Genomic DNA, 26,283 nt, shown 5'->3' on the forward strand with positions numbered 1-26,283 from the left:
TCTGAGGTATGCTGTCTCCATCAGTGGGAGCAGAGCACAGCATGCCCTCCAACATTTCTCCAATGAAAATAGGGACGTCCCATTCTGTAATGATAATTTTATTATTTATACCCCACACATCGACTGGGTTGCCCCAGCCTCCAACATATGGGCAGCTTCCAACATATATAAAAACACAATAAAACATTAAACATTTTTAAAAATCCCTATACAGAATTGCCTTCAGATGGCTCGGGGGGTGGATAACTCCATATCATTGCTTGCTTGCTTGCTTGAATATATATACCGCCCTATCCCCAGGGGTCTCAGGGCAGCTCACAGAATAAAATCAAATTATAAAACCACAAAATACATAATTAAAATAAAAACAACAACAACAACAACAACCAGTTTGGGGAAAGCTAGTCTAATAGCAGTGTATTTTCAGATGTAGTCACATACTAAAAAGGTCAGTGTCACAAAACATGGAACTCTTACCATACTGCAAAAAAATCTTGTGGGTCACACTAAGATTTGGTATTCAAAAAAACCTGGGGACACATTAGCATCGTCAGTGGATACTAACTAGCAGCTGTTCTCCAGAATTTCAGGTGGGAATATTTCCCAGACTTAACTGTAAATGCCAAGGATATTACTTGGGGCCTTTTGCATGCAATGCATATGCTTCACCATACCGTCCAACATTTCTCCAATGAAAATAGGGACATGCTAAGGAAAAGGGGGATATTCCAGGATCGAAACTGGAACAGCTTCTCTAAATCAGGGATGTCCCTGGAAAATAGGAACACTTGGAGGGTCTGGTGTAGTCATCAGGGCAGATAGCCACTGTTGGCCTTATCTCTCATGAATAAGTGGTACCTCCCTTTCTGACCTTGATGCCTGGCCTTGTTGCGGCAGCATGACATACTAGCATCTCTATGTAGGGCTTGAGAATGATCCTGCCTGGAAGCCTGGAGAACTGCTGCCAGTTTGAGTTGGATGGATGAATGGTCTGATTTAGTTCAAGGCCGTTTCTGAGGTTTCTTGACTTGATCCCCATTTATCATCCGATAAGGGGAATCTGGGTGGTTGGAACTACACTGGTACCTGGAAAGATATCAAAGGGCAGAGGCTCCCTGCTGGACAGAATATAAGAAACAGAAGGCCAGAAGAGACATCTGTCAGCAATCAAAAAACTGGTAGTGAGAATGAGCAGAGGAAAGAGAGGCAGATTGCCAGGAGCTGCAGAAGAGGGAAGAAGTGAAGTTCACATATTGATCTGAATTAACTAGCAAGCCTTTGGCTGTAGGCCCCTAGTCAGGAGATTAATACCTATGAGTTATTACCTGTAGTATTGATAACTCTTAGAATGGCTGGGCAGTTGTAAATTTCTTCAGCGCAAGAATAGCCCAGCTTGATTACTAGACATGAATCTTTTCAGGCAGCTCCATTTTGCTCTGTCCAGGAATTAATTAATTGTGGCAAGCTTCAGGGGGATGTCCTTTGGAAACAATGGGTTGCATTCAAAGCTAGCCCTACTCAGAGTAGACTCGTTGAAATTAATGGCCCTGGAGAACTTCATTCCATTAAGTTAACTAGGTCTACGCTGAGTAAAATTAAGTTGGGTAATTTCCCCCCCCCTTAGTTTTGTATAGTACTGTTTTATTTCTGTGATGGACATTGCTCTCTCTAACATGTGTTAAATTCAGTTGCCGTGTTTGTACTGTTTAGCATAATGTTCCATATAACCTTGTATGGATTTATTGTCTGCATTTATTGGAATTATGATTATTTTAATTGTTCTCAGTGTGGTTCTCCCCAATTGTTACATTTATCACTGTTCAATTGGTATATTATGAGTAGGGATGAGGGAAGAGATTCAATTCAGTTTGCATCTAAGACCCATTCTGTGCCCAATAAGCACAGGACGCCTTTGCCTGGTGGTGCTGTAGCCCATAGATTGCAGCAAAATACTGGGCAAGGTTTTGCCCAGTATCTTCTCTGTGTGATGGGCTCATGGAAAAAGCTGTCCCATGAGCCCTTGCTGAAGAGGGGAGGGGAAAGCCTATACAAGACTGCATCCCCTGGAGTTCACAGCCATTTTGCTTTGAGAGCTGCCCACCCATCCACCCTTAGGTTAGAGCCTTCACTGAGCAATTTTGGGTCATTGGTTGACAGAGCCAAAAAGGAGTTTTTTCTTTCTCAACATGATTGACACTCAGTTGGGTTTTTTCCCATGCCTTTCTGAAATATATTTGGAGTCGAGATGGATTTCATGCTCTTTATTCAGCTCATAGTGGTGAGGAGGAATGAAAGTTCCCTCAAAGTATCCGCTTTATATACATTATTTACACAATGGGCTGCACGTGATTGGCTAATTCCGGAATTCTCCTGTAGGCCAATCAGGTTGTGGATTCACTTCCATCTGGAGCTGGGTTGGGTGGCTCCTGCAGACCAATCATACTGCTGCATTGTACTAGGACCAATCAGACTGCTGCATTCTGAATCCTATTGTTCTAGGACCAATCAGACTGCTGCATTTTGGATCCTATTCAACTCAGTACATAACACCTTCCCTCAGTGAAATTATGGCTTTTCTCTGTTAGGTGGAAGAACATTGTTTGTATGAGGGCAGAAATGGCATTGGTCAGGATCTACACAGTGTAGAGGGCCTCCATAAGGGGCCTGAGGGAAGGATTGACTATGGCAAACTCGAGCGTGGGTTTGGTATCTGCCTGGTGGGAATCTGGCTTGCACCACAGCAAGGTTCAACACTGCTGACTCCTGCCGAACAGGTTTGGAGCAATCCAAACCCAGTGGATCCATTCCATTAACATGGGGCTTGTGGAACAATGGAACTCATCCTGGGACCCAAGGCCATGCCAACCCCAGCCCTGCCTGCCACTGTCAATAAAGATTTGGCCTGATTTTTCCCATCACCATTGTACAGTCTGGCTATTTTGCTGCTCTCATGAGTCACACAATGTGTCTGCCTGGGCAAAAGAGAACCTACTTTAATTTGCACTTTCTGAAACCAGATGTGAAATACAGCCATCCTTCAAAATTCACACTTGCGTAATGCAGATCTCTAGCCAAATAATGCATACACACAACCTCCAAAATCTATTGGGGGTGAGTTTGCACAAAACACATAGATTAGTGGAAACAGCATACCAAATGTATTCTATTGGGGAGAATAGTTTTGCAAAAATGTGTCTATCGGAGGAAATTGCATTGAAAAATATATACAGTAGGAGAATTTGATACCAAAATGCTGATGAAATTTCATGAGAACTTGTTCTTAAAGCTCCACCCACAAACTGATATGAAAATCTGGAGAACCAAGAAATGACATATTTGACCCTCCCTACTTGTGAGCCACTTTCGGCTCAATTTTGTGGGAAAGTGGCAAATAAATAGACTGATGATGATGATGATGAATTCTCTCTGTGCAGGAGGCAAAACTAAGCCCGGGAGAAGAGAAGCGAGGTGGAAGGAATGCTTGACAATGAATACAATTGGAACCGAGTCTTGTTTTCTAAATATAGGGACAGACAAATCTGTAATGGAGAGGAAAACAAAATAAACATTGACAGAGCTGGCTCTAGGCTTGCCTTAGGCTCAGGGTTTTGCTCAGGGGTGTTTAGACCTCTGAGGATTTGAACAGTGGAGAAGTAAAAAAAATAAAGGAAAAAAAGCTTTGGGTCCTCCTGATGCTCAATATCTTAACTGGGAAGGTAGAACCCACTGTAAATAGAGGTCTTATTTTCCAAGGAAAGGCACTGAAGACCCGAGCGTTGAAATAGTAGTGCCTACATTCTACTCTTTTAAATAGCGATCAGTGTCAATATGTCCCTGGTGATCAGGTTGCAAAAAGCTCAAATGACAGCACCAAAAATGGAAAAGGGGAAGCAGAAGAAAGAGGAAAGTGTGCCTGCAAAAAGCCACGGCTTCTGGCAAACAAAAAAAGGGAAGGAAGGGAACTGTCAACATTTACATGGTAAAGATTAGTCAATTGTAGCAAACAGGAGAACAAAGATAACCTCTAGCCTTTATAGGGACTGCTCAAAGAAGTGCAGAGAGAGAGAGACATGATCCGAGAGGCATGAAATCACAAAGATGGAAACAAGCAGTGAACAGGAGGATGCCAGATGTACAGAGGACACTGGCCTTCTTTGGTGGAGGGGGCAGATGGATGAGCCCAAGAGCCATATTCCACTCCCACAAAAAAAGTTTTGATAGGGAAATAAATGAGTCTGCTCCACTAAAACTCCAAAGACAATGCTGGCATTCAGAATAGCACCCTCATGTATATTGAGCGGCCTAGACTCTGTATATAGCCCAAAGCAGCTTGACAAGACCTCCACCATCTTATGATTTGTGGCTTCTGAAATGTTATGGAAGTGGCAACTGCAGAGCATGGACATCTCAGGGAACTCTAGTCCTGGGCCATTTCCGGAATGGACCCAGGACCCAACAGTGGCTTCTGGGTCCACTCCAATTGAAATGCTGGTGTGAATATGGTTTGTGGATCTGGACTTCTGTCTCCTGATACTAAGCTGTTTGTAGTGTTCACAAATCCACTACTCCATTTTCTCAGATTAACTCAGAAAAGAGAAAGTATTAATAAAAGAACCACAGGGAAATAATTTGGCTCATTTTCTGAGCCAGACAGAGCCTCTTCGATCACTCATCCAACCCCTCAGTCCATTCTCACTTGGATCCCAAACACCTTGGTACTCGGACATTTTGGCTCCTGAATGCCGCAATCCAGGAAGTGAGTTTCCACAGGAAGTGATTTGCGAACGTTTTTTTGGAACCTGAACGTCCGACAGGGCTTCTGTGGCTTCCAATTGGCTGCAGGAGCTTCCTGCATCCAATAAGAAGCCATGCTTTGGTTTCTGAACATGTTGGAAGTCGGACAGACTTCCGGAACAGATTCCGTTCGACTTCCAAGGTACGACTGTACTCCTCGGTGGCAACCAGAACAGTGGGTCTCCTCATTTGGTGCAATCATTCTGTGCACCAGTGCAGTGGAGCAAAGAATATTTTCTATACCAAGCCAGAACATTGATCCATCTAGCCAGTGTTTCTCAAACTTGAGTATCCAGCTGTTTTTGGACTGCAGCTCCCATCATCGCTAGCTAGCAAGATCAGTGGTCAGGGAGAAATCTGTTTTTTCTTTACACTTTAATGAGAAACTACATAATCCACACTTCTCTATCTAACACACAAAGCAAAAGAAATGATTATGCTTCAAAGTCCACACTTTTGTGAAAGAGACCTCCAACTAAACAACATGTATAAATATAAAAATGACTGCTCAATACAGCACCAGTCCATCTTGAGCAAGCCACCAAATTTTGTGCATAAATCTGTTTAAAGCCCATTTCTCCTCTGTTCTTGTCTGTGATTTTCCCAACACAAAATTAAGTCATTTTAAGATTTATTTATTTTTAAAGGTAGGGAAGAAATTTGATTCAGTTCACAATTAAAGGCAAATGTAACTAACAGCAATATGTGAACCTAAATGCAGCCATTCTTAGAAATTCACACTTCCCCAAATTTTGTAATGCAGTTGTCCAATCAAAAATGGATATATTAGAGAAGATTGTGCATAAAAAGGCATGCATGTATAACAATAAGGTACAAAAATGCATTGTGGTAATGGGAATTGCTTGCAAAATTAATCAAAATGGCATAAAAATGTATACATTAGGAGGAAATTGCACTAAAATACTGATGATTTTTTGATATATTTTTTAAATGCAAATTGTTGACAAAATGTTGAAGATCCTCTTGCCAACCTAGTAGTTCGAAAGCACGTCAAAGTGCAAGAAGATAAATAAGTACCGCTCCGTTAGGAAGGTAAATGGCGTTTCCGTGCACTGATCTGGTTCGCCAGAAGCGGCTTAGTCATGCTGGCCACATGACCTGGAAGCTGTACGCCGGCTCCCTCGGCCAATAAAGCGAGATGATTGCCGCAACCTCAAAGTCGGCCACGACTGGACCTAATGGTCAGGGGTCCCTTTACCTTTATATTGAAGATCAGAAAGAACTGAGAAACCAAATTGACAGATTTGTCCATGCCTAGCTATAAAATGCCACCTAAGTACTTCCTGCAACTCAAGGTAGGAGATTGTGGGAAAGGTTATCACTGTGGAAACAAGTCTCTTGGCACATCCTGATATCCTCCTTTTGTGCTCCCAATGTGGGGTACCAATTCCTCAGCCCCCTGAGTAGGGCAAGAGGAGCTTCGCAGGTGGTGTGTCTCATTTAGATCCCTCTTTTCCAATCATGCCCGTTGTTCTCTTCGCTACAGCAAAGGTGGTACAGTGAGAGGATAGCGGGAGATGTTTTAAAATTACAGGAAAAGGGCAACAATCAAGAGGCTCATGGCTGCTTTTTGTATCACCAAGTGGGTTTTTGGCAGGCATATTGAGCTGGCCTGAACCCAAAAGGAAAAACAGCAAAGAAGATTGCTTGTGTAGGAGTGTAAGCCATAGTATGTGTGTGTGTGTGTGTGTGTGTGTGTGTGTGTAACGCATCCTCCCAGAGACCCTATAATGATTTCCCTTCAGCTGATCCCAGAAAAATAGACTGCAAGAATAAGCTGCTGCTTCGAGAAGCAAGGCATTCTTTTCAGAACTTTATCTCCCCTCTAGTAGGGGTGTGTCAGATTCCACCTCCCCCTCCGCATTTAGTTATGCCATTCATTTTCATCATTGTAAGGTTCGTTAGTCATTTCTTCGCTTTGCATCACATTCGTTTTCAAAACAGATTTGGAATTCAGTCGTTCCTTTTTCATTCCTCCCATTCATTCATTACTTCCCATGGCTTTCAAGGTGAGACTCAGACCAGCTTCTGCTGCCTATAAGTGTTACCATCCAACTGGCATGACGTTTTGAGGCATTCTAGTATTCCTTCATAAGGTCAGGGCAGCCAAATTTTTGACAGTTTGGCAGAGGAGGCCCCATTTTAGAGGCAATTGAAATGGTGCAATATACATCCTAAAAGCTCACCATCGCTATATATTTTTAAGTGTGAGACCTAGCTGATCTTTTCCTGCTTGTGCACTCCAGCTGACACTCATTAAGTAACATTAGCTGCATTGCAACCTGTGGTACAACCCTGGCAGAGACATTCACAACCTGTAGGAGATTATACTATTTGTTCCTACTCACTGAACACATCAGCTGTTGGTCCGTGAAAAATGACATCCATATTTAAGAGAGTCTCCGGCTGATGATCACAAAATACGAATGCAAATAAATCAATAAGTGGAGTTCTTTCTTCTCTGGTTCTTTTTTCTTCCTCCCTCTTTAAATTAGTGTATGCCTTAGAAAATTATTCCCCCTCCTACCTAGAAACAACTGATATTTGGCTTCTCCTCTCCCAGAAATGCCTCCATCAGCAGCCATGTCACCTGATCATTCTCTAGCCATTACGAAGAAAGGTGAAAATGCTGTTCACTGATTTGCTTAGCTGTGATTCCTGCATTGCAAGCAGGTTGGACTGGATGACCCTTGGGGGTCCCTTTCAACTCTACAATTCTATGGTTGCATGCTCCTTTGATTCTGTGCTTTTCTTCCTCCACTCACACATGCTTTTCTTCATTTTATATCATGTTCTTTAGACTATAAGTCATCATTATAGAATGTCAAGCAGATTGAGGCCTTTGACAGGGAAGCAAATGTATTGTATCAATTTAGATTTTTTATATCTAGAGAGAGAGAGAGAGAACTCACTTTTCTATTAAAATAAGACTCAATGTGGCTTACAGCACAAAACAAAAATCCAATACACAACAGCTATATAAAATACTGATTGCAATATAAAACACTGTATTACATTTCCAATACAAAACATGTGAAGTGCAATAAGATATTCCAGTTGCTGTTTCTCTTGCTATCCTCTGCAGAACCAAGGCTCCAGGACCCTGACCCAGATCCTGCACAAGACCCCCCTAAAATGCTCTTTTCCCTCCAGTATCCACCCAAAGGCACTAGCCCTCGGCAGCCATGGAGACTAGCTACCTATATCTGTAGTGATACCATGCATGCATAGATACCACTATCTGCCTGTTTTCTTATTTTATGCAGATATCATTGCTTCTGGGTCTTGATGTATGAGATGGGACATATGGGGGGGGGGGTTGGACCACTTTTGCTCACTTGATAAACCTTGTTTATGTTGACTTTGCCTCTCTCTCCCTCTTCTGTCTCACAACTGAAATTGAAACCAGAGGATCTTTGCAAGCGATAAAATACAGGCGCGCACACACACACACACACCCCCTGTTATAAAAGAATTGGGGACTGCTGGGAGGATAGCAACAGAACAGCAAGACAGATTGAAGAACAAACGGTTGTACTCGTTATTTCTAGACGACGACCTGAAGAAAATCAACTGTTTACGAAGACTGCCTCATTCGTTAAATGGGAATGTAATCATGGGTGCTCCCTGACTTTACAGAGAAAGTGGGAAAATAAATAAACAAAGCTTACTCATTACTATAAGGGAGAAGTGGGGAGGAGACATATGCTTCTGATATCTTGATGGCTTTCGGTAAAAACTGAATCGGTCCACACTGGGATGACTTGGATCTTAGATCTAAATCCTGGATCCTTCACAAATCAGATTCGAGAAACCATGCAATCCTTTTCCCGCCTCCCCCCCAAAACAAAATCCACTCCAGTGTTCAAAAACATGTGTAGAGGTTCAAATCGTGCAATGCACCTGAAAATAGTCAAAGGAAAGATTGTGCTAAACAAGATTCAGCTAAACAAGGTCAGACTGTCCCTGCAGACCTTCATGCTCAATGTACATGTATATGTAGGAGAGAAAGAGAGGCAGTACATCTGGGGACATTAAGGACAAGGGTCTGGATACAAGCTCTGGTGCCTCTGCACAGTAGCCCTCACATGTTATCCTGCATGACTGAACAGGCCTGTCCTCAGCTTGTAATACATTCTGGCACTACTGGCGCTCTCTCCATGCTCCCATTGTGCAGTGCACAAGAAATGACTATGGTTCAAAGAGACAAGGCGGTGAATGATATTCTAAGAACCAGAGGGAAAGAAGTGTAGTAGCAGACTTCTGGTCCTCAGCTGGGACTGAAGTGGGAATGAAACCCCTACCAACATCTCCTGGAAGTCCAGAGCTACCCCGGGGTCAGAATCGCAAATTTCATGTCTATCATGTGACAACTGCAGCACCCAATGGCAGCTTGTACATGTAAATAAGCCATCATAAATCTAACCTTCTGACCAAACTACGGGTGGCAGTGGAAGACAGGAGTGCCTGGCGTGCTCTGGTCCATGGGGTCACGAAGAGTCGGACACGACTAAACGACTAAACAACAACAACAAATCTAACCTAGGGGTGGAATGGTCATAGCTCCTCCAGCACAATGGGCTTTCCGTGGAAACAGTTCACCTATTTGGATATGAGATATTAAGTGGTGAAAGCAATAATGCACTGAGGTCTTTCCACCCATGAGCATCCAGAGTTTCCACCTCCACCTTCCACTTGACCCCAGGTACATTTCTGGTGGGGCTTCAGCAGGCACTTGAGAACATAAGAAGAACCCAGGTGGATCAGGCCAATGGCCCATCTAGTCCAGCATCCTGTCTTCACAGTGGCCAACCAGATGCCTACAGGAAGTCCACAGGCAGGACCTGAGTCCTACCACATTCTCCCCACTAGTGATACCCAGCCACTGGTTTACAGAGGCATATTGCCTCCAACAGTGGAGGAAGAACATAGCCAGTGTTGCTAATAGCCACTTGGCTGGCCCCAGAAATGTTGCTGTCGGATGCAAAGGACAAGGTGGTACCACAATGGAACTGGCAGTTGAAGCTAACACTGGCATCCCTCACTGACCCTGAGACAGAATGGGGGGGGGGGCATTATAGGGCATGTAGCAACAGATGGAAATGGATGGGAGGTTCAAGAGGAATCGCCATAGACTGCTGCTGCCCCAGGCAGTCACCTCACTCTCCCTAATGGTAGGGCCAGTCAAACTCACAAAGGCTCAACCCCTTTCAGAGAAAGCAGAGAGCTGCTCATGTAACCTTAGGTAAGTCATCAAGGCTGTACACATCTAGGTGTGTGAACCAGAATATTCACAGCTCAGAAGTACCATGAGTGAATTTTGTATTTCTGTGATTCACATATTAGCTCATTAGTGGAAAAGGCACTAGAGCCCTGAAGAAAATTCTTATTTCTGCTCTTTTTGCTCATAATGTAACATCTGAATTGGCCCCAAGCCAATAGCCTGGAGAGCAAATCTAAATCCCAGTATAATTATGAGAACATAAGAAATTGCCTTTTCTGAACCTAATGTAGGCCCATTTAGCCAATATTCTGTTTCAAACAATGGACAGCCAGAAGCTTCTGGCACGCTCACTCTGGGACTTCCTTCAGATTATGGCTGCTTCTGAACTTCTTCTCATCTGAATTCAGAGTTACGAATTGCTTCCAGAGCACAATGATGCTTTTGGCATCCTCTATTCTTTCTTTCTATTTTAATTTCTGAATTTTGTATGTACACAGGAACTGCAGGCAGTTTGCAGCAAAGTTGGGGAACCTGTGGACCTGGGTATGTTTTTGGACTCCATTTCCCACCATCTCCATCCAGCATGACCAATGGCCAAGGATAATGGGAATTTCAGTCCAACTACATCTGGAAGGCCACAAATCCCCCTTCTCTGGTTCCCAGTTCTTTCCGATCTCCCTCTTCCGCATTACTGGCACACAAATGGGCACGGATAAAACATGTGCCTCCGCCACACCAGTGTTGATGTGATATAGCTGAACCAAGCTTCTCTTGGTGTTTGATGCTTTACCACCGGATAGAAGCACATGCATTCAATGATACAATAATCTTGATGCAATCCCTTCCATCTTGCAAAGAGGGGGAAGGAGGAGAAAGAGAACACCAATTCCAGAATGAAGGTTAGACACTCTCCTAGTGGAATGGTGGTGCAGGGACTTCATATTGCTGGCTCCCCCTTTATGGAACTCCCAGCCAAGATCAGATTGTCCCCACAACCGCCTTAAAACATTCTCATTTCATCAGGCACCCAGTTGTTAGTGGCATACTGCTACGAAGGAAGCATATTGCTTGATGCTGCATTTTTGAAGCTGGGGTTCATTTATTGCAATTTTAACCAAAGTTGGGTTATTTTTATAGATTGGATTTTAAAGATGGCCATTACCTGCCCTGGGAAGAGAGGCAGGGTATAAGCACTTCTAACAAATGAACAGCTAATCAAATATTGCTTTTGTACTTGCTACTTTGGAATTTGATCTCTTCGGGATCACTCGTGCTTTGGCTGAAGAGTACAGTGCTGTACCCATGAGGTCACCCACCTTTTTGGATCCATGAGCACATTTGCAAAGTGGATAAATGGACACACACCCCACGCAAACCTTGCAGCCATATGCATGCCACAACCTATTCCATGGGCCAAAGCAGAATATTTCTTGCAAGGATTGCAGGAGTGGGCAGCAGGGACCCTGCAGGCACCAGGTAAGGCCACAGTGGGTACACGTGTGCCCATGGGCACCATGTTGGTGACCACTGCCTTATACTGTCTGCATAGCTTAGAACACAATGCTAATGCAGTACAGTAGGCAGACCTGGAGGAAATGGTCACGATCTTCTGGCTCACTCCATCTACTTTTGTATAACAGAGAGACAGGGAGAGAAGCTGAATGGGGGGGGGGATGTACAAGACTCTATCAACCCTGAGCAGAGGAAGAATGATGAGGTTTTTTTTATATATATAAAACCTAAAAAGATGGTGGGGGGGGGAAGGATGGATTGCTTTTATTTTCAGGACAAGACCTGCACCAGCCAGCAGCTAGAAAATAAAAACAACTTGTGACAGGCAATAACCTGTTTCAGCAGCAAAGCAGCCACTGTAATGAAGCCACAATCACTCTTCAGATCTCTCGTGGTCTCACGTCTTTCTTCTCTTCTCTGAGAAACTGACACTTCCAATCTATTGTAGATCTCTTGTTCCTGAGCAGGGAGTTGTGCTCCTGAAGCTTTTGTGTGTGTGTGTGTGTGTTTTCTAGATGAGGAGTCAAATCAGGGTGGCCATTTAAGCATTGTTGGGGGGAAAGAGGACAAGAACTGACATTGATTTGCAGGAAAGGGGCACACAACAATTTAGACACAGAGTGACAAATTTAGGAATCATTACTACAGGCAGGATCCAGCAAAGTGCTTCCCCAGTGCAAGAATTTCTGTTTGTTCACCATAACGTCCCCTCCTTCTTTACCCCATGTGTGCCCCCTTGCTTTTCCCAAATCTGCTCTGGGGTGGTGGGCCACTCAGAGCAGATTTAGGAGGCATGTGGAGAGAGGAGACAGTGGGGAAGGTTCATTGCACAGCCAAAAGTCCTGGCTCTAGTAGAATCACTATAATTTTCAAAATAAATATAATACATCTCCCCATAGTGGCCAAGGCTGTGATCAGGTGAGTCATGGCAATTTCAAGTCTCCCTTTGGCTCTCCCTTTTAGGGGAACCTCATCATTAGATAGGGTTGCCATTTCCCAGACATAGCCAGGATTTGGCCGCCGTAAACAGCATCCGGGCAGGAATCACTGAAATGTCCGTGAAAATCTGGACGTATGGCAACCAATGTCAGAAGTGTATATTTTGACAAATGTCCTTAAAAATAGCTCAAAAACTTCGCTTTTCTAAACATGGCAACCCTACATGAGAGTTGACTTGGATGGGACAGCCCTTCAAATAGAGGACTCCTTCAAACAGAAGACTGTCCTGCGTAAAGTAAGACACACAGCCAACCTAAGTAAAGCTTTGACTCACACATGGGCAACACTGAAAAATGGAGGACACCTTGGAATAAACACCAGCCAGGCTTTGGTGCAGCAGCCATCAAGTTACTTGTGCCAGTTGCAAAAATGGCCTCTTTTCAGCCGCCCACAAAGACTTCAAGCATATTCTGTTCACAGAGATAGGTCAGACACATAGCAGTAAGCTGACTGAGCCACTGATGTTGCAATCCATATCCAAACTTACATGGGAGTAAGTTTCACTAAATGGAACGGGACTTCTGAGTAGGTATGCGCAAGTTGACATTATGAGTCTTGAAAATGTGCCCCCTGGGTGCACGCTTGTGTGATTCAGCCTGTGAGCCTTCAAAATGGGGCAATATTGATGTACACTGCAATATTGTATTATTCTGAAACCTCTTAGAAGAAGCAACAGTGGACTATGTGATTTTGTGCTCGCCCATGAAAATGATCCACTAAGACACCCTCCTCCCATCATAGCTTGGACAAGAGATTCTTAAAAGAAAAAAGAAAAAAAAAGCCATGTGTATTTTCATTAATCAGGCAGAGATATGCCAAGATTCTCAACACACCATTGTTCAGTTTTCAGGTAGACTTTTTGAAAACAATCTTTCTGTGCAGCACTTTTCTTTTTTCTTTTTAATTCCCAGAAATGGTACAGCAAATGAAAACTGCAACTTGGGGACATCACACACCCTCTTTTTGTTCTCAGAACAATCAGTTGACAAGCCAAGAAGTCTGGATGTTCAGGAAGGTAAATCGATTTTATCTGATTTCTGTACCAAACACCTGGGCCACAGAGAAAGCTTTGTGTATTTCAACACTTCAAACAACTAAGTTAGGCTGGTAAAAAGCTATAACCATTGCTTATTTTATTCTAGCAGAGTAGATGTGTTATTCTGCAGCACTCAGACAATAGAGTCTTACAGCACTTTTAAAAAATACATGAAGTGTCACAGGCAAGCATCTACCTTATCAGATCTCAGAAAGCTCATAGATCTTAGAACGAATATTAATTTTTAATATTTGAGTTGAATAATAATGCTGTTCTATATTCTACATTTTATATCTGTAGTAGATATATATATATATACACACATTCCATCAAATTTACAAATCTTCAAACTAACTACATAGCTACATAGTTCGTTACAAAACATCATTTTTAAAAGACCTCTGAAACAAAATTGATAACGCTTTAAGTATTTTAGCTTATGTAAATGTAAGCAAGGGATGAAATTAATGATAATGATATAACCAAATACCTTGCACAGGATTAAGCCTATCAAGCATATGAGCTTATTGAAGCCGGGTATATTATATTCCTCCCCCTTAGGATTAAAAGAAAAGCCTTTTGTTTGACAGAAGAGTGAAAGTGCATACACATTTATTCATGCACCAGAAAGAATGGAAAGCACAAGTTAACATGGCTGTCTTAATGTAAGCCAGGTATGTGGACCAGTGGTGGTGCTTCAGATGTTGCTTGACTGCAACTCGTATCAGACCCAGTTAGCATGGTCAGTGGTCAGAGATGAAGAGACACTTGGAGGTCCACAGGTTCCGCATCCCTGATATAAACAGTAAACGTGTTCCATAGTCTCCCATGGCTTGCTTACAATATGGGCCTCATCTTCACTATGCCTTAAAAGCAGTATCGTGCCTCTATCTATCTATCTATCTATCTATCATCTATCTATATATTAGTTTTTATATATATTTTCCAAACAAAACATAACATCTCCTCTCATCTTATACAACATTTTGGCTATAAGCCTAGGACTTCCATCAACCACATCTAATGATTTTCAACCTTCATCACCTAGCCTTGCATTTCATTATTTCCACTATTACTTTCAACAGCCCATAACTTAAAATCCATTCTCATAAATTTTCCCTGCAATATTTCATATAGTTCTCCTTACAAAACTTCTTGTAATCCTACAAGCGCAGTCAATTGATTGCAATTGACGGTCATGGCTCCCCACAAAAAAATCCTGGGAACTGTTGTTTATTGAAAGTACAGTGGTACCTCTAGTTATGAACTTAATTCATTCCGGAGGTCCGTTCTTAACCTGAAACTGTTCTTAACTAGAGGTGTGCTTTCGCTAATGGGGCCTCTGGCTGCCACTGCACCGCCGGCGCACAATTTCCATTCTCATCCTGGGGCAAAGTTCTCAACTTGAAAAAACTCTTCTAGGTTAGCCGAGTTTGTAACCTGAGGCGTTTGTAAACTGAGGCATTTGTAACTCAAGGTACCACTGCACTGAGAGAACCCCATTCCCCTCGCAGAGATACAATTCCCTGGGAAGAGGGCATGACTGTTTAACCACTTGAGAGCCCACCTCCAGGCCCCCAGATTCTGGTAAATGGAATAGTTGGTCTTGGAAGGAATCCTATAGGTCCCACCACCCTGAGCAACAAACCTAAGGCCCTCCCCATCACCTTAAAAGTGCCTGTGAGTGATCACCACATCCCTATCTAACTGTCTTACACACACATACACACGTGTGGTGGCCAACCTAAAGCTGTTTAGATGCCCTCAACACAGCATTCACAACCAGTTACAACCCCCTATTAAGCAACAATGTAGACACCCAGGGAAAAGTCACACTGGTCTGCTTGTCAGGCAAAGTGAAATGAAATCCTACTCATTCCAGTGCAACTGGTTCACCTACAGTCGTACCTTGGGTTACATACACTTCAGGTTACAGATACTTCAGGTTACAGACTCCGCTAACCCAGAAATAGTACCTCAGGTTAAGAACTTTGCTTCAGGATGAGAACAGGATGAGAAATTGTGCTCCGGCCGCGCGGCAGCAGCGGGAGGCCCCCATTAGCTAAAGTGGTGCTTCAGGTTAAAAACATTTTCGGGTTAAGAACAGACCTCCAGAACAAATTAAGTACTTAAGTCCAGAACAAATTAAGTCCCTTGTCAGCAGCCTGACTTCACAATAACATCAGGCAACTTGGTTTTCCCCACACAATCAGCTGATTGTCAGGACTTGCAAGTCTCTTTTGACCAAGCTACATCTTTACCTGCTTCACACCTGACCTCTTATATGAGGGCTGTGGCTTAGCCAAAACAACTACATGGGTCAAATAAGGGCACCTGTCAGGCTTCAATCAGCCTTTGGTCCAGAGGTTTCCCCACTTCTGGTCTAGCATAAATCAAAACTAGTGGCAACCAGAAAATGTAATGTTATTTCATGCAGGCTTACTGGCACCGCACTTTGCATATAATTAAGTACCAAACAAGCTAATACATGCAATCACGGGCTGAGGTTGAAGTTTTTCCTGTTGAATTTTTCATTTTCAATAAGAGGTCCAAGAAGTATGAAAATTATGTGGAAAATGATTATGTGAAACCCTCTGTCCTGGACACGACACACTGCAAAGGAGGGGTGGCGTCACAATTTTGTAAGTTCCCAAGTCTCCAGGGAAAGTAATTAAGCCCCTGAGATAGCCCCCAAAGGCTATCAGAGCCGCTCCCCGAACCTCCAAATCAAAAGTTCAGGAAGCCTCTCTTTATATAAATTGTGTGAGTCAGCCCACCCATGTGAAGTGGTAACAGCAACACCCACCCACCCACCCACCGTCACATGTGCATGGAGGGCTTACAAAAGCATTCTCCACTGATAGACCAAAAAGCGATAGAAAGCAAGAGAGGATTGTACCTGATGCAGAGTATCTGAATCCCGTTGGAGCCTAAGAAAATAGGTGGGGTATGTTAAGAACATAATCGGAGCTTGTTGGATTAGGCCAAAGGCCCACCCAGGCTAGCATTCCTGATCTCACAGTGGCCTTCCAGATACATTGAAATACTTTATTGTCACTTGTACAACATGTATACAGTGAGATTACACAAGCACCCCCCGTTTACTGACGCACACCCACCAAACCCGAAAGTCAGTTGCCCTGTTATTATCTTTTCATTCAGCAGTCTAACAGCCCATGGATAGAAGCTGTTCTTTACCCTGTTGGTACAACTAATCATGCTTCTATATCTTCTGCCTGAGGACAGGAGATCAAGAAAGTGCCCGCCAGGGTGTGAATCATCCCTGAGAATTTTCCTCACTCTCCTGAGGTAAAGTTCTTCCGCTAGTTCATCCAGCAGATTCACGGGACAGCCCATAATATCTTGTGCTGTATTCATCACCCTCTGTAGGCACTTCCTACCAGTTGATGTCAAACCAGCATACAGCACCGTGATGCAGTATGAAAGGACACTTTCTATTGTGGACCGGTAGAAGGAGGTCATCAAATGCTGATTGACATCGTTCTTTCGCAATACTCTGAGGAGATGGAGATACCGGTAGGAAACCCAAGCACAAGAGCAGCCCCCACCCCCACCCCATGGGTTACTGCTACTGGTATCCAGAAGCATTACTGACTCCAGCCATGGATCAGTTTGTTATGGGAAAATGGAAGAATATGAGGAAGGAAAGGAGCTCCAAGCCATAAATTGGGTCAAGGAGTCAGCAGCATCAAAGCTGTAGGTACACATGCACCCACAAAGGTATTGGCCAGTGCCCACAGCTGTAGTCCCTTCTGCTGCTCCTCTCACTGAAATTAGGCATGCAAGAAGCATTCATTTTTTTGTAGCCAGTAGAAATGGTTCTGGTGTGTGTTGACTTGGTCTGTGTGTGGGTGTCTGCTAGCCACAGAAGTTTCTCCACTTTGCAAATGTGTCTGTATGCTAAGAAAGGTTGGCAACCTCTGAAGTTAACGTTGCATGATCTGGCTGCAAGGATCCATTATTTGCTCAGATCTATACACAAAATACATTGCTAAATAATTTTTTGACTACTTTTAAACTCAACCCACCCCCTCCGCTCCTCCGCTGCCAGATTTGTGAGGATAACTCACTGACCCTTGCTAATTGGCTAAAATACATTTTTTACTTAATAGGCTTTCCATAACACAGAGGCTTTTATTGAGTTTTCTATTGTTAAATATCCCTTCCTTTCTTTCTCTTTAGGAGGGAGAAGTATTAGCTTCTGATTTCTGAGTCCATAAAGGAAAGATTAAAGTCCAATGGTGGCTTAGAGGTCAGTCTGACTGACATACACATATGGAGATATTGTGAGTTATTAACTGGATAGTAACTTAGGGCAGGAAATGGGTGAGCTAATCAGATCTCTGCTGTTGACCTCCTTTGTAACTCTGATCATACTTTGCACTTCTTCAGCATAAAACTTTTAAGGTACTGTAGCAGCGGGAAGTATGAGATAGACAAATTGCTCAGCTTTCAGACTAGGTATAGACATTTATTTGTGTTTACATTGCAGTATGGTATAACATCCTGTCCTGACGGAATCCTTTATCTGGCCTTCTGAAACCTGATGCCCTCGAGATGCTTTGGACTACAACTCCCATCATCCCTGACCATTGGTTATGCTTGGAATGATGGAATTTGTAGTCCAATAATATTTGGAGGGGCCCAGCTTGGGGAAAACTGCCTTAATGTGTTAGAAACACTTCATGGCGAACAAGTCAGATATAAAGAATGCTTGGTATCCTAGATGTACACACACATTGAGAATGAACAGGGAATACCTAGGCTGCCTTGTCGCTGAATTTTTCAAAGAAGTTGGCACAGAAATGGAAGACAAACATGAACGGTTACAGAAGATACCCACCAATATTTTGAGAGAATAAAGCTTAATCAATGGCCAACTTGGCTGAAGAGCAAGGGAGTGACCATAACCTTAAAAATAATTTTTGGGGTGGAGAAATCCCCTGAAACACAGTCATCTTCCTCAATTTACAATTGCAATTTAATACCAGATACTCTACCAGAAGAAAGCTAACCAGTTGGTCTGGACTCAGACCCACAAGGCCTATGCACGGGATGTTACGTAGAGCACCACCACCAAGCTCTGGCCAAAGAAGGGTACTAAAGGGTATCCAGCCCCGCAATAAAGGAAGTCTCTTGAACATCAATAGGCCAGAGCGGATTAATTGTACGTTAAAGCCAAAACACAGCAAAACTTCTGGGTTAGAGCTGCTGTCTTAATCTGAACACAAGGTGACTCTTCTACTGTTCCCCATCTCACCTTCTTTCAGCCTAACTACACCAAGTCCTGTCTTGTTCTTGCACTTCCAGAACGTTGGACTAGATGAGCCTTGTGGTCCCTTCCAACGCTATGTTGGAATTCTATGTTCTCAGGCACATGGATGTTGAGAAAAGAACAGGTTTGAAGCACTAGCTCAGAGAGGGGGAAAAGCCATGCTTGGAGTGGGAGAAGTGATGCATTGAAAAGAGATGGGGAAGTGGGGTTTCCCCACAAGGGCTAAATCTATGTTGCCCAGTACAGGAAGTTAGCTAAATCATTAGATGATTATTTAAAAATGTAATCTCTTAATACTGCAGCAATGGCACTTTGCAGCAGTGCTCAGTGGGAGGAAGAAAACTCATTAATTAGCAAAACAACCAAAAACAAATATATGGGGCAACCCGTGAAGGGGGGGGGGATGAGCCATCAAAATAAGTAATTGATTTTTGCCTTATTTACTCTCATCATCTTCCATTGCTACTTAATCATCCATTCTCCTTCCTTCCTTCCTTCCTTGGCTATAGGAAAGAAATGTGATATAACGAGAGAAAATGCTGTCCCCGAGACTGCGGCAGTGAGATGTTCTTTTAAAAGCCAGGAACGCACTCCTGGGATATCCCAGTTACGTTTGCTGCCACCTTGTATTAACCCCTTCCCCATAACAACGCACCAAGCCAGCCAGCCCTCAAAGAAGGGCAGCAAGAATTCAAGCGAATGGGGAAGCGTTTCATCTTTATTCATCCCGCTTGCCTGGTTAGAATCAAAGAGGAACTGAAACCTTCCTTTACCTTTGGAGACTTGGGTTCAATGTTCGGTGCTCTAGCCGCTTGTCAGGCGTAACATTGGCGTCTTCTAAGCCAACCGGAGGCATGAAGGGAATGCTGCTCTCCTGCAATGCTGCGCCGCCTGTTCTCCTGATGCCATCACCTGTAGCAAAGGTGGGAAATGTAGAATCTAAGATTCCCTCCAGATGGTTTATGTTTGTGTGTGCGTATTCTGCAACATGCCATTGATACAATAATTTGAGGCTTTTTAGTTTAGAGGAAAGGCAAGGAAGAGATGGATGACATGGTAGAAGTTTATAAAATTCTGTGTGGCATGGAGAAAGTGGGCGATTTCCCCCTCTCCCTCTCTCATTAGACAAGAATTTGGGGACATCCAATGAAGCCAAATAGATGAAGATTCAGGACAGACAAAATAAAATACTTCTTCACACAGTGCATAGCCGAACAATGGAACTTGCTCTCAGAAGATGCAGTGTTGGCCACCATCATGGATTTCCTGTTAGGCCCGTTATCAGTGAGTACAGTGTTGGAGGTTTTTAATCAAAGGTTGCATGGCCATCTGTCATAGAATCATAGAACTGCAAAGGACTAAATGATCCACAAAGGTCATTTAGTCCAACCCCCTGCAGAATAGGAACCTTTTTGCCCAATGTGGGGCTCAAACCCACGACCCTGAGATTAAGGACTCAACTATACAGCTGCAAATAAAACATTTTAAATGTGTTGCAAAGTGCAATATGCAAACGTGACACTAGATGGCAACAGTGAGCTATGCAAAAACCAATGTCTTTTTCAAAACTTTTTTTTAAAAAAGCATTTTCACAGTGCTTTTTATATGTGTGTAGATTCCACCTACGAGTCTCATGCTCTACAGACTGAACTATCCAGCTGTTCATGGATGCTTCAATTGAGATTCCTGCCTGACTAGACCACTCCTGGGGTCCCTTCCAACTCTACAATTCTGTGATTCTGTGAAAAGCAGGACAATGCACACGTACATTTGTCATATAAAAATTACAGAGATTCAACAGGTAGCTATGGTTCATGCTCCAACTGGGAATGTCTACTCCACAACTCTTGCCTCTCTGTCTGACCCATAGGGCTCTCCCCTCACCCTACCCACAGACCCTCTGCCCAGGCGCCCCTTGGCAGCATCTCAGAGAGTTTTTGCCTGGCTGGAATATGTTAGTGAACTCTGTTAATGCCTCTTGCTCACCTGGACAAAAGATAAAGAGGGAAGAGTGTAGAAGCTAGCATACCGTACAAAGGTTACATCTACATATGTTGATCTGCCCACTTTTGCTTCTGATCCCACTCACCACTGGCATGTGGCCCCCAGAAAGTTGCCCAGGAGGAACTCTGGCCCTTCAGCTGGCAAAGGTTACCAAACCCGGCAAAAGAACGCTCGACAAGTTTCCCAATTAAAATATTTCACATTCACCGAGAAGAACTATTATATCATTTTTACAAGCCAGCGACATGAATCTTTGGCTGCACTGCTGTTCGCTTTTGTTCATTCCAATGCTGTATGAATCATACCCAAGTTATGGTAAAACAAGGTCTTGTTCCTTTTCTCCCCCACCCCCTAAGGAGGATGATGTTAACCTTTGCCAGCCGCTGAAGTGCAGTCCCGTAAGTTATACATCCATTCGTCTCCACAGGGCGATTTGAAAAATCACACCATTTTTCACTCCTGGGTTCAGCTCTTCAATTTGCTCAAGATGGAAAACGGAGAAACTTGTTTTAGGAAATAATGAATAAATCACACAGCTCAACTTTTCGTCCCCTCTCCAACGCTCCATTTCAGCTTCTCAATATAGTTTTGAGAAAACTGCCAAGACCTTCCCAAAGAACAGTTTGTTTCTATTCTACTTCGCAATGGCCTGCGGTGGCATTTTTGCCGACCTTCTGGAAAATCTCTGACTTGTCCGTGAAACCCACCCAAACCATTACAAGTGGGGATATTATATTGACCTAAGCATGGTGGCCCTGATCCTGGACCATATTCCACATTTTGAGGATGAATCAGAGCTACCCCCCCCCCAAGGAGGGATGTGCAAAGTCTCATCAGTTTTATTTGGAAGCAGCTCAAAAATATTTTTGCATTAAAAAATAAAAACAAACCTCCCGTTGCCAAACAAGCTCTGATTACCAACCCCCAATAATTTTAAATTGATTTCTAAATTGCCCATCAACAATATATTGGTAACTGTTAGGGCCAATTGAACATTGAGCCCGGGTGGCTCCCATTGTGGTGGAGCACTTAGAGCACTGGACTAGGATCTGGGAACCCAGGGTTTGAATCTCTATTCGGCTACGATGCTCACATGGTGATCTTGCTGTCTCTTAGCCTAACCTACCTCACAGGGTTCTTATAAAGATAAAATGGTAGGGGAGGGGGGAGAACTCTGTATGCCACCCTGAGCTCCTTGGAAGGAAGGTGTGATATAAAAGTAATAAATAAAGACTGCTCTGTGAAGAAACTTAATTCTGCATCATTCTCCCATTCTGCAAAGTGCACTGCCCCACTATAAATACCGGCAAATAAACAGCATAATACACAGATTGTATATATTGGCTTTGGCATCTCCCCACCCCATTTTTTAATTATGCAATGTTAATCAGGCTTCAGGCGCTGAGTTACATGGCCTTCAATCCAAAGGTGAGGACAAAAAGCTGAGCAACTGCCAAAAAGCAAAGAAAAGACACAGAGAAACTGTTCCAGAGGAACACACGGTCTCTCCCACACAAATGCGATTGCTGGGCGTACACATTCCCACAATCTGCATGAAGGGGTGACACATGGCAGCAGAAGAAAAGACATTTGTTGACTCAAACACGCAGCATAAACAGGCAGGGGGACAAGGAGGAGAAGGGATTAAATCTCCCAAGGTGGATTGCAACCTTCTAATCTGCATGTTGATGTTGAATCAATGAAGAGTCTTTCCAGACGGTTGCCTCTAATGCAGCAGTTCTCAGATGTTGTTGGACAACAACTCCCATCATCCCTGAGCTCTGGCTTTGCTAGCTAGGTGTGATGGGAGTTGTAGTCCAACAGCATCTGGGGACCCACAGGTTGAGAACCTCTGGTCTAGAGCAATAGAAAACAAATTTGCTTCATCACCTCTGATGATTAAATGGGACTCAAGGAATACCACCTGATTCTGTGTAGCAAACCTTAGAAATTTGATTCTGTGTAGCAAACCTTAGAAATTTGTACTTCTCCACATTTTGACATGCAGTTCTCAACCCCCTAGAAATGCATTAAACTGTGTATAGTAGTGGGAAAGGTGCATAAAAACACATTAAAAAAAGAATATTTTTCTTAAAGTACTTAATTCATTCCGGAGGTCCGTACTTAACCTGAAATTGTTCTTAACCTGAAGCACCACTTTAGCTAATGGGGCCTCCCGCTGCTGCCTCGCCGCCGGAGCACGATTTCTGTTCTCATCCTGAAGAAAAGTTCTTAACCTGAAGCACTATTTCTGGGTTAGCGAAGTCTGTAACCTGAAGCATATGTAACCTGAAGTGTATGTAACCCGAAGTACCACTGTATATAAAAATCTGAAACTGCATTTCACACCACATCCTCTTTCTGCAAGTATCCTCCTGTTGTGTTCATTTGGCAGCGGTTGCCCTGATCTCTTGACCTGCCAACTGATAGCAAGAAAATTGAGCATTAGCAACAAAAATGTGTCCTTACTTCTTCTGACAATGTCCCCATCATGCCATGAACCTTTTTCTTTCCTATTATTTTATCTGAAAGGCTGTGCTTTCCACTCTGCGATTGTGCAATGCACCCCTCTTCTGGATATTTGTGGGGTATTTTGGGGGTGGGGGGAAGCTTCATCAATTTCACAAAGCTTCATCAGCTTCACAAAATCTGCTTTCTCTTAGCAACTCTGCCACCACCAGCTGCCTGTAGGTCTCCTACACAAGAGGCTGCCTTCTGCTGAGTCAGAACATTGGTCTGTCTAGCTCAGTATCGTCTCCTTGTCTATTCTGACTGGCACCAGGTTTCTAAGGTCCAAGCCCTGCCACATTGTTCCAATAATAGGGATAGGTGAACTTCACCGTCCCTTTCTCATTTCTCTAGTCTTGCTCAGTTCATTATATTCAGCAGCATTTCAGTGCAATTTTCGCCTAACATTCACCATTTACTACGTAGTTTTCACTAATCTGCACCTCTTTGCAAACCTGTTTTCCTTGCTGTGGTGCACATTTGCATGTTACTTTCATGCATGCATGAATTTTAATAAACGCTTCAAGGAATGGCTACATCTTCACACTCATTACTTGGCTGGACTACTGCATTGCAATAATTCACAGGAATGAACATTGCAAAGAATGACTCTGTTTCAGTTCCTGTTTTTTATTTTATTTTTGTAAAGTGTGAATTAGGAAGATTGCCTTTCAATGCAAACTCGGTCAAATTCAAGGGTTAGGATACAAGACCTGATTCATGTGGAGCCTACATATGAGATGCAGACCATCTTGCCACCTTAAAGAAATCAAATTTTCCTTGCTGGGAACATAGGAAACTGGGTTACACTGAATCAGACCAAATGGTTCATCTAGCTCAGTATAACTGACTGACAGAGGCTCTCCAGCATTTCAGGCAGGTTTTCCCTCAGTCCTACCTGGACTTGCCAGGGATTGAATGTTGACATACAAAGCAGATGCTCTACTGCTGAGCTTCTGCTTGAGACTCCCAACCCAACACCCACACAGTACCACTTCTCTCTTCCTCCCAAACCCTCCTGAAAATCCTTTTTTCCCCCTGTGAAACCTTTGGCCAAAGGCCAGAACTAAAGCTGATGGATGGAAATGGTAAGAAAACAGATTCCATTTAAACATTAGGAGAACTTCCTTTTGGTCAGAGCTGTTTGACAACGGTCAACTGCCCCGTAGTGATTGTGTGTGTGCAGAGCCATCTTAAGCATATCCGGTGCCATGGTGCAAAGATCCCTCCGGTGGCCCCCCCCTTCCCAGAGTTTTTGACCTTTTTTTAGGGCTGGAGGAGGCGGGCAGCCAAGTTCTGGAGGGCATCAGACGAGAGTCCTGGGAACACCGAATGAGTGTGCTGAGTGAGTGAGGGTGCGTGTGTCGCTCCCGCTGAGAGTTGGCTTGGTTTTTTCCCTTTTAGCCCTCTGGCATCCCACAGAATTTGGCGTCTGCAGGCTAAAAGGGAAAAAAAGAGCTGGAGCTCGGCAGGAGCAGTGCACACACCCTCTCTCAATCAACGTACTCGTTCGGTGTTCCCCGGTCTCATGCCTTGTGCCCTCCAGAACTTGGCGCCATGGCACCCCGTGCCACTAGTCTCTATGGGTAAGATGGCACTGTGTGTGTGTGTGTGTGTGTGTTGAACACAGAAGCTGCCTTATCCCAAGTCAGACAACTGGTCCATTTAGCTCAGTATTGTCTACACTGAGTGTAGTTCTCTGGGATTTCCAACAGGACTCTCCCCAATCCTAACTAGAGATGTAAGGGATTGGACACAATTTCTTGTACAGGTTTCTTTCAAAAACAGATGAATATGGAAATGAGACAGAACAGGCTTAGGCACAAACACATGACATCAACCAGAGACCGATGGTTCTATTAATTAACTCCACGAGGAATGTCCTTTCTCTTTTCGAATGAGGTGATTTTCAAAAGAGGTCTATTCTGTTTTTCTCCTGGTTGCTTCAATATGATATCGCCACTTCTTCTGCATGTTGATGGATTTGAGGTCACAGGGCAGATAAAGCATTTGGACGTTCTTCTTGAAGGAGCTTTCTTCTCTCATGTTATGACTTCTCTGCTAGAGTCCTCCCAGTTCCCTCCCAGTGGATGAGCCTTGGCAAATTACGTTTGTTTTAATGAGAACTGAATGGAGAGCCCTTCCAGTCCTCTCCCTCCCTAATGACAGCTAAACAGGTCAGTTATCATTAATGTCAGAAGCACACTGGACGCCCAGCTCTGGTGTTACCTATAAGCTTCTCCTCCCTGTCTTCCTTGTTCCCATGCGAAAAGAAGAGAAAAGGACTTCTAAGTGTTTGTGAAGATAGGGAGGATGATCACAAGTGAGGTGCCCGGTTTATTTTCTTGCCACAGAGGCTCAAGTGCCGGCCCTCAGCTGACAGTGTCAGGTTAAATATAGCGCACAGATTGACTTCGGCCTCCCCTTTAATGTCACTCTGACAGCTTTTGCCAGCTCCGAATGCATCATTAAAGCCATAAAAGCGGACATACTGGTAGCAAAGGATGCCGCTGGGACAGAGACAGAGAATTGCCAGGCAATGAGTAAGGGGAGTAGGAGAGCAAAAAAAAATTCAGACCCCCTTTTTTGCATCCCCGTCCCCAAATACCCCCCCAACCCCATTTGATTGAAGTATAGGCTAGCGATGTCACCAAATGCTGTCTTTCCTGGCTCAGAAATAAGGTATCTCGGTGGCTCCATAAAGCTTGCCCCAAATAAAAGGCAACCATCACAACCCTGAAAGTTCTTCTCCGGCTTAGATTTCAACCCAACCCAAAGAAGACGTCATTTCCTCCCCAGTGGAGGCTGGTCCAATATGGCAGATATGACACTGCCCCAGCAACCTCTGTCTTCCCTCACCAAGCCCCCAATTGCCTGCCTTTTTATTTA

At 43.7% G+C, this 26,283-nt stretch overlaps 1 protein-coding gene across 3 annotated transcripts in view; it reads right to left on the reverse strand.

The window, feature by feature from the left end:
* CHRM2 (cholinergic receptor muscarinic 2) overlaps positions 1-26,283 on the reverse strand; it is a 175,559-nt gene that overhangs the window by 98,423 nt on the left and 50,853 nt on the right. For all 3 annotated transcript variants that reach the window (XM_083401531.1, XM_083401532.1, XM_083401533.1), the window contains exon 3: positions 19,656-19,794. The gene's annotated coding sequence lies outside the window, so the exon portion shown is untranslated. The remainder of the gene's footprint in view (positions 1-19,655; positions 19,795-26,283) is intronic.

Source organism: Podarcis tiliguerta (assembly GCF_965153285.1).
Source record: "Podarcis tiliguerta genome assembly, chromosome: 10".
Classification (NCBI taxonomy): Eukaryota; Metazoa; Chordata; class Lepidosauria; order Squamata; family Lacertidae; genus Podarcis; species Podarcis tiliguerta.